This window comes from Macaca fascicularis, chromosome 20 (genome assembly GCF_037993035.2).
Source record: "Macaca fascicularis isolate 582-1 chromosome 20, T2T-MFA8v1.1".
Taxonomy (NCBI): domain Eukaryota; kingdom Metazoa; phylum Chordata; class Mammalia; order Primates; family Cercopithecidae; genus Macaca; species Macaca fascicularis.
Genome location: NC_088394.1, coordinates 11298844 through 11312605, shown reverse-complemented (window position 1 = coordinate 11312605; position 13762 = coordinate 11298844).

The following is a 13762-nucleotide window of genomic DNA, read 5'->3' as shown; positions in this document are numbered from 1 at the left end:
TCCCTTCTCTTCTTTTTTCTTTTCTTTTCTCTTTTCTTTTCTTTTCTTTCTTTTTTTGAAACAGAGTCTCATTCTGTCGCCCAGGCTGGAGTGCAGTGGCACAATCTGGGCTTACTGCAACCTGCACCCCTGGGTTCAAACAATTCTCCTGCCTCAGCCTTCTGAGTAGCTGGGGTTAGAGGCACACGTCACCACACCCGGCTGATTTTTGTGTTTTTAGTAGAGATGGGGTTTCACCATGTTGGCCAAGCTGATCTCGAACTCCTGACCTCCAGTGATCTGCCCACCTGGGAGGCTAATTTCCAGCCTCCCAAAGTGCTGGAATTACAGGTGTAATCCCACCATGCCCAGCCTCAGATCTGAATTTCTGGGGCAGACACAACTCTAGCTGATCTTTGAGATGGAAACCTAGATAGAGCAGAGGGGATGTGGACTCCCGAGATGCCTACAGAGCTGGGGCTGTGCGGCACCCAGTGTCAGGCTAAGAGGGCAGCTGCATTGTGGTAGGCAGCATTTGGATTGAACAGCATCTGTTCTTTCTGTCGACAGCATCCTACTTTCCCCTTGAGTATCTATCCTTCCCCCTTTCTCAAGTGATACTTCCCCTCTCCTCCTGAGGAAGACAGGGGGATCAGATGTGGCCAATCAGCAGATCCTGTTCTCCCATTGGTTCCATGTTGGTCTAGGCTGTCCAGTGGGAGTTAGTTCTAGGACTCTATTGCCAGGACCATTAGAGAAGAGGAAACCTCTTTTTGCTGAGCTTGTTGAGCTGATCAGATGCAACCCTGGAACTGCTAGAGTCTTACTTCTCTGCTGACAAAGAGAACATAGACCCTAAAGATGATTTTTTATTTTTATTTATTTTTATTTTTTTAATTGATTTTTTGTTGTTGTTTGTTGGTTTGAGACGGAGTCTGGCTCTCTCACCCAGGCTGGAGTGCAATGGTGCAATTTCGGCTTACTGCAACCTCTGCCTCCTGGGGTTCAAGCGATTCTCCCGCCTCAGCCTCCTAAGTAGCTGGGACTACAGGTGCACACTGCCACGCCTGGCTAATTATTGTATTTTTAGTAGAGACAGGGTTTCACCATGTTGGCCAGGCTGGTGTTGAACTCCTGACCTCAAGTGATCTGCCCGCCTTGGCCTCCCAAAGTGCTGGGATTACAGGAGTGAGCCACCATGCCCAGCCCTAAAACTGATTGTTTTAAATGGCATTTTACATTAGTGGGGAAAGAATGGATTATTCACAAAATAGAACAACTGACTAGCATTTGGGGGGATGGAAATTAAGTTAGACCCCTTCCTCGTATCACGAAACAATTCCAGTTAGATGAAGGAAGTATTAAAAAGTGGACACAGTGAAAGAAAATGCAGGATAATACTTTTTCATACACATGAGAGTGGGCAAGACTTTCCTTAGCATGCCACAAAGTCCAGAAGCTACAAATGGAAAATATTTGCAGCCTGACTTCCTGAAAACAGAAACTTGTATAGCCAAAGATAGCATAGAAAAAGTTGAAAGGCCAACAATGACTGGGAGAAAAGATTTACAACATTGCAATGGACAAAGGTAAATACTCCTAATTACAGAAATAATTGAATTGAACACCAATAGAACAAAAGGAAAAACCACTTATGCTCAAATCGGGCCAAGGACATCAGCTACCAAGTTACAGAAAAATAGATCATTGTTCACTCCTAGAAACACTCATCAAAAGAAGCATCCGGGGGAAGGGATTAGAAGTGATGTCATGCACAGAACTGTTGAAGGAATGGAGACTATTTAGCATGGAAGGAAACGCGTTAGCGCAACACAGTGCAATAAAAACATAATGCCAGGGGCCAGGCGTGGTGGCTCACGCCTGTAATCCCAGCACTTTGAGAGGCCAAGGCAGACAGATTGCTTGAGTCTACGATTTCAAGACCAGCCTGGGAAACATGGCAAAACCCTGTCTCTAAACAAAACAAAAATTAGCTGGATGTGGTGGTGCATACCTGTTGTCCCAGCTACTCTAGAGGCTGAGGCGGAAGGATCGCTTGAGCCCTGGGGATTGAAGCTGTAGTGAGCTGTGACCACACCACTGCAATCCAGCCTGGGTGACAGAGCAAGACTGTTGCAAAAAAACCAAAACAAACAAACAACCACCAAATAGCTAGTATATAGAAAAGGAGTTAAGCCTGCTAAGCACAGTAGACAAAAAAAAACAAAAACAAAAACAAAAACAGATCAACAGAACAGGTAACAATAGCAGGGAGTTAGATTTTAATTCAGCACAAGAGAAAACTATAATTTGCACTTGTACTATCCAACACAGTAGCCATGAGCCCCAAGTGACCACTGAGCCCTGATCCAGCTAGTCTGATTGAGAAGTGGTGACGTGTAAAATACACACCAGATTTCTAAGATTTAGTACAATACATATGAATGTAAAACATCCCATTAAATTTCTAACTTTTTTTTTTTCTTTTTGAGACTGAGTCTCGCTCTGTCACCCAGGCTGGAGTGCAGTGGTATGATCTGAGCTCACTGAAACCTCCACCCCCCAGGTTCAAGGAATTCTCCTGCCTCAGCATCCTGAGTAGCTGGGATTACAGGCGTGTGCCACCACGCCCAACTGATTTTTGTATTTTTGGTAAAGACAGGGTTTCACAATGTTGGTCAGGCTGGTATCGAACTCCTGACCTCAGGTGATCCACCCACCTTGGCCTCCCAAAGTGCTCAGATGACAGGTGTGAGCCGCCGTGTCCGGCTTACATTTCTGAATATTGATTACATGTTGAAATGATCGTATTTTAGATCTATTGGGAAAAAGAAAATACATTATTAAAATTCATTTGACTTGTTTCTTTTTACTTTTTAAATATACTTTAAAAAGTAATGTTAACATGTTTACATTATATTTCTATTGGGTAGCACTGATTAAAACCTCTGTTACAATGGAATAGAATGGTTTGTGGAGTAGTGAGTTCCCTGTCCTGAGAGCATTTCAAGGTGAAGGTGGATGATTGCGAAGTAGGGACAACATGTGATGACATCAGAGTTGAGAACCCATTCGGCTCCTGGGTCTCCTCGATGTGTAGGGCCTTCTGGGACCACAGCTAAGTGCATAGCTAGAGAGCAGCTCATCATCTTCCTGGAAGTGGCCTAGAAAGCAGCTCTCATTCTACACAGCAGGAATCATCTCTTCTTAACAGGAATCCAGAATGAACTACTGTTTGGTTCAGGGTGAAGGATCGGCAGAAGGAGCACCGGACCCTGCCTGCCTTCTGTGCCCTTGTGGCTTAGCCCAGCTCCAGGGTCAGCCCCATGAGGCCCCCATTTTCTCCTGCTCCCAGACAGTGTGCAGAGGGAGGACCCCTCATGGCTGTCTGCTCAGTTCCAGGTCCTGGGCAGAGCTCCCACACGAAGGAAGCTCTTGGCTGCCTGGGTGTGGAGAGGCCCTTAGAGTAAGTAGCTTAGCAGATGCAAAGCTGGAAATAGCTGCTTCCCACTCCCTACTGGCCAGACTGTTTCCTCCTTGCAGTCTGTGTCTCATCAAGCGAGGATCAATCCAGCACCCCAAGAGTGGGCTGGCCAGGCCCTGATGCATGCTGTGCAACAAAGAAGAAGCGTGCATTTTGCTTAATAATAGAAACCCACGAGCGGCATGATGGCGTGGCCATGGCTCGGAGCCTGGAAGCTGTATTCTGGCCCTGGTGTTCCCCATTTACCATGAGACTTTGAGAAAGTCCCTTCTCTTCTGCTCACTCATCAGACAAGGGAGGGGGACACCAAGCGAGCTTCCCGGCTCTGAAATCCTAGGATTGTTTGATGCATCGATATCAGCTCTGTTTTATGTGCATTTGACTCACTCAGTCTTCCTGACCACTTTATGAGGTAGAGACCATTATTATTTCTGTTTTACGAAGGCGGAAACGGAGAACTATCAATTCCTTATGTAAGTTTCTTACCCTGCCATAACACAGCACCTCAGACTGGGTGGCTGAAACCAGCGGTCCTCAACCTTTTTGGTACCAGGGACTGGTTTCATGGAAGGCAGTTTTTCCACAGATGGGGGTTGGGGGATGGTTTGGGGATGATTCAAGTGCATTCCATTTATTGTGTACTTTATTTCTATTATCATTACATTGTAATATATAGTGAAATAATTATGCAACTCACCATAAGGTAGAATTAATGCGAGCCGTGAGCTTGTTTTCCTGCACCTAGACGGTCCCCTCTGGGGGCGATGGAGGACAGTGACGGATCACCAGGCGTTGGATTCTCATAAGGAGCATGCAACCTAGATCCCTTGAATGTGCAGTTTACAGTAGGGTTCTCGCACTGATAAAAAAATTTTTTTTTAATTTTTTATTTTATTTATTTATTTTTTTTTGAGACAGAGTCTTGCTCTGTCACCCAGGTTGGAGTGCAGTGGCACGATCTCGACTCACTATAATCTCCGCCTCCCAGGTTCAAGTGATTCTTCCACCTCAGCCTCCCAAGCAGCTGGAATTACAGGTGCTTACCACCACGACCAGCTAATTTTTGTATTTTTAATAGAGACAGGGTTTCACCATGTTGGTCAGGCTGGCCTTAAACTCCTGACCTCAGGTGATCTGCCTGCGTTGGCCTTCCAAAGTGCTGGGATTACAGGTGTGAGCCACCACACCCTGCCAGCTCCTATAAGAATTTATTGCCACTGCTGATCTGACAGGAGACGGAGCTCAGGTGGTAATGGAAGCGATGAGGGGTGGCTGTAAAAACAGATGAAGCTTTACTTGCCTGCCCATCGCTCACCTCCTGCTATGTGGCCCGGTTCCTAACTGGTTCCCTGGGGAGTTGGAGACCCTGGCTTAAACCACAGAAATGTATTTTCTCATAGTTCTGGAGGCCGGAAATCCAAGATCAAGGTGTCAGCAGAGATGGTTCTTCCCTCCTTAGCTAGTTGATGGCCTTCTTCTCCCTGTGTCTATACATGATCTTCCCTCTGTACGTGTCTATGTCCAGATTTCCTCTTCTCATAAGGACACTGGTCATACTGGGTTACAGGCCACTTGAGTGGCCTCACTTTAACTTACCTCTTTCAACTTACCTCTTTCAAGACACTCTCTCCGAATACAGTCACATTCTGAGATACTGGGGGTCAGGACTTCAGCATATGCATTTTGGGAGTGATGTAATTCACCCTATAACACCTCTCTGAAGTAGGGAGAGCCTCCCCCTTCCCCTGCACCCCTTGCAGAACTGGGTGGGCGTGCAATAGAGATCCTTAGATGATCTTTGGTAAAAGTAAAGTTTGAGGAAGAGGGGGGCAGGGGAGGATCTAAGGTTAAGGAGTTCTCCTCGGGGTTCCCAGGTCCACCTCATAGTATGCAGCTGGGGGCTCAGACCCCTCCCTGCCCTTGTGTGGCGCTGCCAGTCTCGATGAGGGAAATGGTTAAGTGAACAGAAATGTCCTCCTCACCCAGGAAGAACGCAACCCCACTGGGGAGTCAGGAGGCTTCCTGGAGGCAGTTTCATAGGAGGACTAGAATCCAGCAAGGTGAGAGCGCTTTTTGAGCAGAAGGAACAGCTGATGGGCATGAGAGAGTGTGTTCCGTGAAGGGGGCTCCAGGCAGCATGAAGTTCAAAACTGGAAAGAAGGTGGCAGTCAGCAGGGGAAACCAGGAAGGTCTTGAATGCTAAGGAATGTGCTTAGGAGCTAGGGATGCTGTCGAGCATGGGAGTAGAGCCCGGGGATTTATCATGAGCAAGAGCTTTGTGATGCAGTGTGGGGGCTGCACCAGGTGGGTGGACCAGCCAGAGCCCAAGCTGTCACCAGCTTGCTCTCTGTTCCCTGCCACGCCGCTAACTCACTCATGTCCCTTTCTTCCCCTTCCTCTGGGAAGCCAGAGGCCCCCTCTCATCTATTGTTCAGCCAAGAACCTGAGCCATTCAGCTTCCCAACCATTGGTCCTGAACAATCACTTTGCAAACATGATTTGGAGGCACAGTGCTCAGGAGGCTACGTCCCAACCACACCAAAACCAGGATGTAATCTCTGTCTTTACAAGGACTGTGTGTGCCTTGTTGGGACCCCCACTTTCTGGTGGGGGTGGGTCAGGAAGAAGGGTCTCCTCTGGCTGAGTCTCCATAGGGAGGGAGAGAACCCAACAATGCAGTAGGAAGCCTGCAGGAGGCTCCGAGTGGTCTAAATTGAGAACATCCTGTAACACAGAACATCCCCCCTTCAAGCTGCTTTGGCTAACAATAATAATAACAATAACCGCCAATCCTTACTGAGCACTTACTTTGTGTAAGTGAATCACAAAATTCATTTAATCTTCATAGCAACCCTATGCAGTAGGAGCTATCATTATCTCTCTTTTACAAATGAAGAAACTGAGGCATAAAGCCACTAAGCCACTTTCCGAAAGTCACTGGTTGAACTACTCGAATAAAGGATAATGGGAGTCTTTTGCTGAGTACAGAAGATAAAATCTGTCTACAGCTTGGAGAGAGTTACACCATCAGTTTTTGGCCAATTGTTTCATAAAAATTAGTGCAAACTGGTTATCTTCAGTTTTTCCACACAAAGCTTTAAAATTAGATGCTGCTGTTTAAATTGAGATATTTGGGTAGGGAATAGTGTCTCACATCTGTAATCCCAGCCCACTGGGAGGCTGCAGAGGGAGGATTCGCTTGAGCTCAGGAGTTTGAGGCCAGCCTGGGCAACATAGCAAGACTCCATCTCTACAAAAAATTAGCTAGTCATGGTGGCATGCACCTGTAGTCCCAGCTACTTGAGCTGAGGTGGGAGAATCACTTGAGCCCAGGAGTTTGAGGCTGCAGTGAGCTATGATTGCACGACTGCACTCCAGCCTCGGTTACAGAGCAGGGAGCAGGACCCTGTTCTGAAGAAAAATGAATACATTAAAATAAAATAAATTGAGGTTTTTTTTTTTTGAGACAGAGTTTCGCTCTGTCACCCAGGCTGGAGTGCAATGGCGTGATCTCAGCTCACCGCAACCTCAGCCTCCTGGGTTGAAGCGATTATCCTGCCTCAACCTCCCGAGTAGCTGGGACTACAGGCGCGTGCTACCACGCCCAGCTAATTTTTTGTATTTTTAGTAGAGACGGAGTTTCATAGTGTTAGCCAGGATGGTCTCGATCTCCTGACCTCGTGATCCGCCCACCTCGGCCTCCCAAAGTGCTGGGATTACAGGCGTGAGCCACCAGCCTCTTACTGTATTTCTGTTGAGCTCACTTCTAGATTAATGAGTAGACTCACTCTATGGGCAAATGGAGAAATCTCCAGTTAAAGAAAGGTGGTTTGGAGATGATGGGCAGCTAGAAGTAGGAGAAAGGCCCCCAGCACACCACTCTACAGGTGAGAAAACGGAGGCACAGAGAGGTCGAGTAACTTGCCCAAGCAACACAGCTAGAAATGGTGGAGGTAAGATTTGAATCCAAGCTGCCTGGATACAGAACTGACATCTCTTGGTTGGGAAGCGTTTGGACAATCCCTGACCCATAGATCGGGGACAGTGTCTCAATTCCTTCCTTTGCCAAAGGCCCATGAGCTGCTTATGCAAAATTTCCTAACTGCAATCCTCACCACCCTTTTTTTTCTTTTTTTTTTTTTTTTGAGATGGAGTCCTGCTTTGTCGCCAAGGCTGGAGCACAGTGGCGCAATCTCAGCTCACTGCAACTTCTGCCTCCCGGGTTCAAGCAATTCTCCCACCTCAGCCTGCAGAGTAGCTGGGATTACAGGCACATGCTACTATGCCCAGCTAATTTTTGTATTTTTAGTGGAGACAGGGTTTCATCATGTTGGCCAGGCTGTTCTCAAACTTCTGACCTCAAGTGATCCGCCCGCCTCAGCTTCCCAAAATGCTGGGATTTCAAGCATGATCCACCACGACCGGCTGTCGCCACCTTTAAATTACACATCACAGTTACAATTATGTTTAAACACGGCCAGAGTGGCCGTGTGGGGTCATGTCCCTATGTACAGAAAGTTGGGATACTAAGGGAAGATGTCAGTTCTGGGCTGCAAGGCAGTGGATTCTAAGATCTGCCCGGCGAAGTTCACCATGGCTGCCCCAGGGAAGTGACCAAGAATATAGGAGCCACATGCAAGGTCTGCCTGTGTCACTAACTAGCAGGGACCTAGAAATCCCAGGTCCACTCCAGTTAGGTATTTCTGGGACTGGGGATGTGCCCCCGTGTCCAGAGCCTCAGTGCTTCTCGGTCTCCATCGAACTTCCCAAGGGGAAAGGGGCTGCTCCCGGCTGCAGGAGTCCCGGCTACCGTAGCATCTCCTGTAGCAAACAGGTCTTGTTTCGGATGCTGCACTCAGAGAATGGAGCTCTTTGCCATATGGGTCAGATGTCCTGGTTTTATTTTGGGGAGTTGAGTGACTGACCCTGGGACCTAGTGCAACCCTGGGGTTCTTGTGCTTCTTAAAGGAGAGGGAAGGTTCAGAAGAGCAATTTGCCTCCAAGTGAGGCTGTGTTCTGGGACACAGGCAGAGGACACTGTCCGCAAACCATAAAGCTGGACACCCTAGACACAAGGAAGATATTCAAAGAGCTGGGCTGGCTGCCTCTTGACTTCCCACCAAGCCTGTAGGAGGGTTTGATCTTCACACCACCACCACGAGGTAGATATTACTATTGTCCCCCTGCTTTGTTAAGGGTCTTGGTTGCAAATAACAGAATTTTAGCGAATTTAAACAGCAAAGGCTTTTTAAAAGTAGGCAGCTCTCTGAATTCAGGGTGAGGAGACAGAAAACTGGGTCTGGGTGGTAGGTAGTGAGAGATAACACCCAACCACTCTACGGAGGATGCTTTAGCAAATGTGCAACTGCTTCTACAGACACACGAGTTCAGCCATTGATGTCCCCAAAGATCCAATTGTTCCCGCCACCATGTTCACCAAAGAAAAGATAGTGCTTGAGCTAATGATCTGTCTCTCCATGGAAGTCCTACATGGTTGCACCAGATTGATGATCAAACAGGGGCTGGGAAATTGAATTCTGACTTCTACATTCATGAGTACAGACTCATACTATGGACAAATGGAGAAATCTCCAGTTACAGAAAGGGGATTCCGAGATGATGGGCAGTCAGAAATAGAAGAAATGCCCCCAACATGCCACTCTACAGGTGAGAAAACAGGCAGAGAGAGGTTGAGTAACTTGCCCAGGCAACACAGCTAGAAATGGTGGAGGTAAGATTTGAATCCAAGCCATCTGGAGACAGAGCTGAGATCTATGAGTCGGAGAGGGTTTGGACAGGTGGAGGTGGGAGGTGGAGGGACTCTGTTCAAAGGCATAGGAGGAGGGGCAGCTCCTTGCAGAAGGAGCCATTGCTCCCCATATCCTGCCAAATAAAAGGACAAGGAGGGAGGGGAGGGGCTGGAAGTCGTGGGTAGAGGTATGAGGCCCTGTGGAACTCCTGCTGGCTGCCACCCATCTGCTTATGCAATTCTGGGACCCAGAGTGACAATGTGCCTGGATTGGGGTCTGTAACGTAGGGGATCCTGAAGGGAGCTGGGGGGCCCAGGTGTGGCCTGCTCCCATCTCTCAGCCTTGTGTCCCCTGCCAGCCCCCAGAAGGCCTCTGGAAACTGGATGTTCTCCCAGTCAGATTGACATTGACAGTAAACAGAGACATTCCAAACCTGTAGGAATTGGAACAATGTGGCCAGGGCCTGAAGGCTACTGAGGTGACCCTGGGGAAGGCCACTGGGCTGGGGCTCCCTCCAGGCCAGCTGAGGACCCTGCATGTGCTTAGCAAATACTCTAAGTGCCTACTGTGTGCAAGACGGCGGCGGGGGCGGGGGGGATGAGGCATTCCTGGGACCCCACCCAGAAACGGAGGGGGCTGGGTCAGCCCACTCTTGATGGAGTGGAGTTTTGATCTCACTCTCCTCTCGGCTCCTTGAGGGCCGGGGAGGGGCAGGGTGGGGCAATCTGAGATGCCAGCTCCCTGAATGCTGGGCTGGGACGGTATCACCACCCCACCCCTGTCAACAGCCTGAAGTCTGGCAGATGGAAGCCAGCTGTCCCCAGGCTGGGTGCAGAGAGATGCAAGGCCCTCTGACACTGCCTTCATGTCATGAGCACGCATTCCTCCTGGACTGGAATCTGCACTAGAAGGTACAAGGCAAACATCTCTAGAGGAGTTTAATGACTCCGGGCCAAAGTGGCATGGCGATGACAAGTACGGAGTGGGGCAAAACTGCTCCCTCCCCCAAAGAAGGTTCCCCTGAACTGTGAGAAGGACCAGGAGGCATGGACCCAGCTGGAGGAGTTCCCCACTCCTGCCTGCCTGTCTCCTGTGGTTTGAGGACAGAGGAGATTCCTTCTACTTCCCAGCCCTGGCTCTTTACTGCTGGGGGACACAGGCTTGCACATCAGGTCCCCGCCTCACCCGCACATCCCACCCCGCCCTTCATCCCTCCAACACCCAGCCTCTGGGCAGGTGTCAGGGCCCTTGTAGCTGGCAACACACACCCACCCATCCTGGGCCTTGGCGTATCCAGATCTGTACAGCTCAAAGTGTGGCCTGCAAGCCGTTCACACTTATCTGTCCTCGAAGAGCTGAGTGCAGTTCCCAGAGGAAGGGTTTGGAAACCTACATAGCAATTAGCCATTGCTGCGACATGTAGGCACAGGGGGATTTTTATGGTAAATTGTGAAAGTATTGGTGTGTGATGAATCAGCAATTGAAAACAGATGCACAAACTGGTCCTTCACCACAAATCATTTGAAAAACACCGAGCTAAGGGACCTGCGGGAAGAGAGCAGGGAGTTTCCCCTGGGAGCTGTCAGGATCACCCTGCCTCACCTCCTTCCCTCCATGTCTCTGAGCTCAGACCCTCCAGGCACTTCCAGGGGACCTGCCAGGGCCTCCCTGAAGGGCAGGGAGTGCGCATGGCCTGGCTGAAGTCTGGAGGACCCAGGAATCCCTCAGTGGATCCCAGGATCCTGGGGTGGGATGCATAAGGCAGCTGGCTCAGGGTCAATTCTTTGCCCTGGGCCTCTCCCCTCCCTCCCAACCCTCTCCCTGAAACCCCCTCAGTAGCCCCACAGATCTGGCTGGTGCACTGTGTTAGGCTCCAGATCCACAAGGTCCCTGCCTTTCTGGGTTTGGGTTCCTGTGACTGCGAACTGGGGCTGAGTGCAGACAGTGAACACATGAGTCAATGAAACAGATGGTCTCAGGCGGCGTTACGAGCTGTGGGGAAATACAACAGGGTGATGCAAAAAGGGATCAAGGAAGGTGGGCTTGGTGGGGTGCAGTATGTCAAGTGTGGACTGGGGTCAGGGAAAGTCTCTGGGACTTTTGAGTCAAGGAAAGGAGTGAGTGGGCAAAGCTGTCTTTTTGAGAAACAGCCTCAGAAGGTGGGTCACGCCTTTGTAGGGGAGACTGGGTGCAGTAACCTGCATGCATTTGACTATACTTACCTGGCCACAGTGGGGGACCATGGGCCACCCACCGGAAAGGGTGGGTTTTTTTTGTTTTTTTTTTTTGTTTTTTTTGAGATGGAGTCTCACTCTGTCGCCCAGGCTGGAGTGCAGTGGTGCAATCTCGGCTCACTGCAGTTCAACCCCCTGGGCTCAAGCAATCCTCCCATCCTCAACCTCCCGAAAAGCTAGAGTGATAAGTGTGTGCCAACATGCCCAACTAATTTTTGTATTTTTTTGTAGAGATGGGGCTTCGCCATGTTGCCCAGGCTGCTCTTGAATTCCAAGGCTCAAGCAATCTGCCCATCTCGGCCTCTCAAAGTACTGGGATTCCAGGCATGATCCACTGTACCTGGCCATACTCTGCTTCTATACGGCTTATGTGATTAGATTAGGTTCACCTAGATAAGTCCCTTTTGATGAACTCAAAGGCAACTGATAAATCCCTTTTGCTAAGTAAGGTAATAGAGGTAATATAGTCACAGGAGCGATAGCTTAGTATATTCTCAGGTCCTACCCATCCTCAAAGTGGGGATTAGAGAAGGGTGAGGGTCACGGGGGCTGATGGTTACAATCACAGCAGGCAGTGGCCCCTAGACCTCCTCCATCAGGGCTGTGCTAGCCTGGGGGTCTAGAGTGTTGGGTTTGAACTCCACTAGCTGCTCTGTGGTCCTGGACAAGTTGCCACGTTCCTCTGGGCCGCAGTTTCCATATGTGTACACCTACGAGACTGGACTCACAGAGCTTCCCCACCTTGCCTGCCCTTGGGAATCACCTGTGAGAGCTCTTTAACAATATACTGCCCAGACGCCATCCTCAGGGATCCTAGCTTAATTGGCCCCGGGTGCAGCTCAGACGTGAGTTCATAATAACATCTACCCAGGTGATTTACGACGACCATTCAAGGCCGGGAACTGCAGGATTGGAAAGGCTTTGAAGCAGTGGCTCTCAACCTTGGCTGTATGTTAGGATCCCCCGGGGGGATCTTTCTTTCTTTTTCTTTTCTTTTTTTTTTTAAGACCAGTGCCAGGGCCCCACCCCAGTACCCGACTGAATTGGTCAGAGGTGGGGTCTTGGCAGCAGCACTTTTAAAAGTTCCCCAGATGTTGCCAGTGTGCAGCCAGGCGATTATAATTCCCAACTTCCAACCCTCTTCCTTATCATGGGGCAAGATGGGGACAAGAAAATGCCAGAATGAAGGAGGAAGTGGAGACAGGGAGAGTAAAGAGTCATGGGTCAGCCCCAGAGACCCCTCTGTGGAGCTGTCATCTTCCTCCGGAGCCCCCCAAGGCACTGAGAGGAGCTTGCTTTGGGACAGGACTTTAAACCCATCAATACCCCTGGGCTCTGCTCTTTGAAATGAGGATTTACTATGCCCCCACTTCCCAGGACTGAGGATTAAAAGTGATCATGCCCCTTCACGTGAGGTCAGGAGTTCGAGACCAGCCTGGCCAACACGGTGAAACCCCATCTCTATTAAAAATACAAATATTAGCCAGGTGTGGTGGCAAGTGCCTGTAATCCCAGCTACTCGGGAGGCTGAGGCAGGAGAATCGCTTGAACCTGGGAGGCATAGTTTGCAGTGAGCCGAGATGGCACCACTGCACTCCAGCCGGGGTAACAACAGCAAAACTCCATCTCCAAAAAAAAAAAAAAGTGATTATGCCTCTGAGTGCTTAGCGCATTGCCCCAAGAATGGCATTACACGCAAACTCTTGGAAGCTCCTCGGGGCAAGGCAAAGGGTGCCGAACCGGATCTGATCTTCACAGTCCCGGGAAAGGCCACCAAACGTCTCAGCCACTGAAATCTCAGCTCCAGCGCTCCCAGCTCAGCCCTGGAAATCAGGCCCCAGCCCTATTTTAAACGTGGCCACTGCTCATTCTGCACCATTTCCTTCCAAACAAACGGCTTCCCTTTGGGGAGGTTATCGGTGTGCAGCCCAGGGTGGGCAGGGCCGGATTTCTGCCCTGGGCACTCCCCGGAGGTTGGAAGGAAGCCAGAGCCAGGGCCCTAGCAGGGCTGCTGGAACAAGACTGATTCCTGGCCGGGCGCAGTGGTTCACGCCTGTAATCCCAGTGCTTTGGGAGGCTGAGGCAGGTGGATCACTTGAGGTCAGGAGTTCAAGACCTACCTGGCCAAGGTGGTGAAACCCTGTGTCTACTAAAAATATAAAAATTAGTTGGGTGTGGTGACAGGTGCCTGTTATCCCAGGTACTCAGGAGGCTGAGGCAGGAGAATTGCTTGAGCCCAGGAGGCGAAGGTTGCAGTGAGCTGAGATTGCACCACTGCACTCCAGCCTGGGTGACTGAGCAAGACTCTCTCTCAA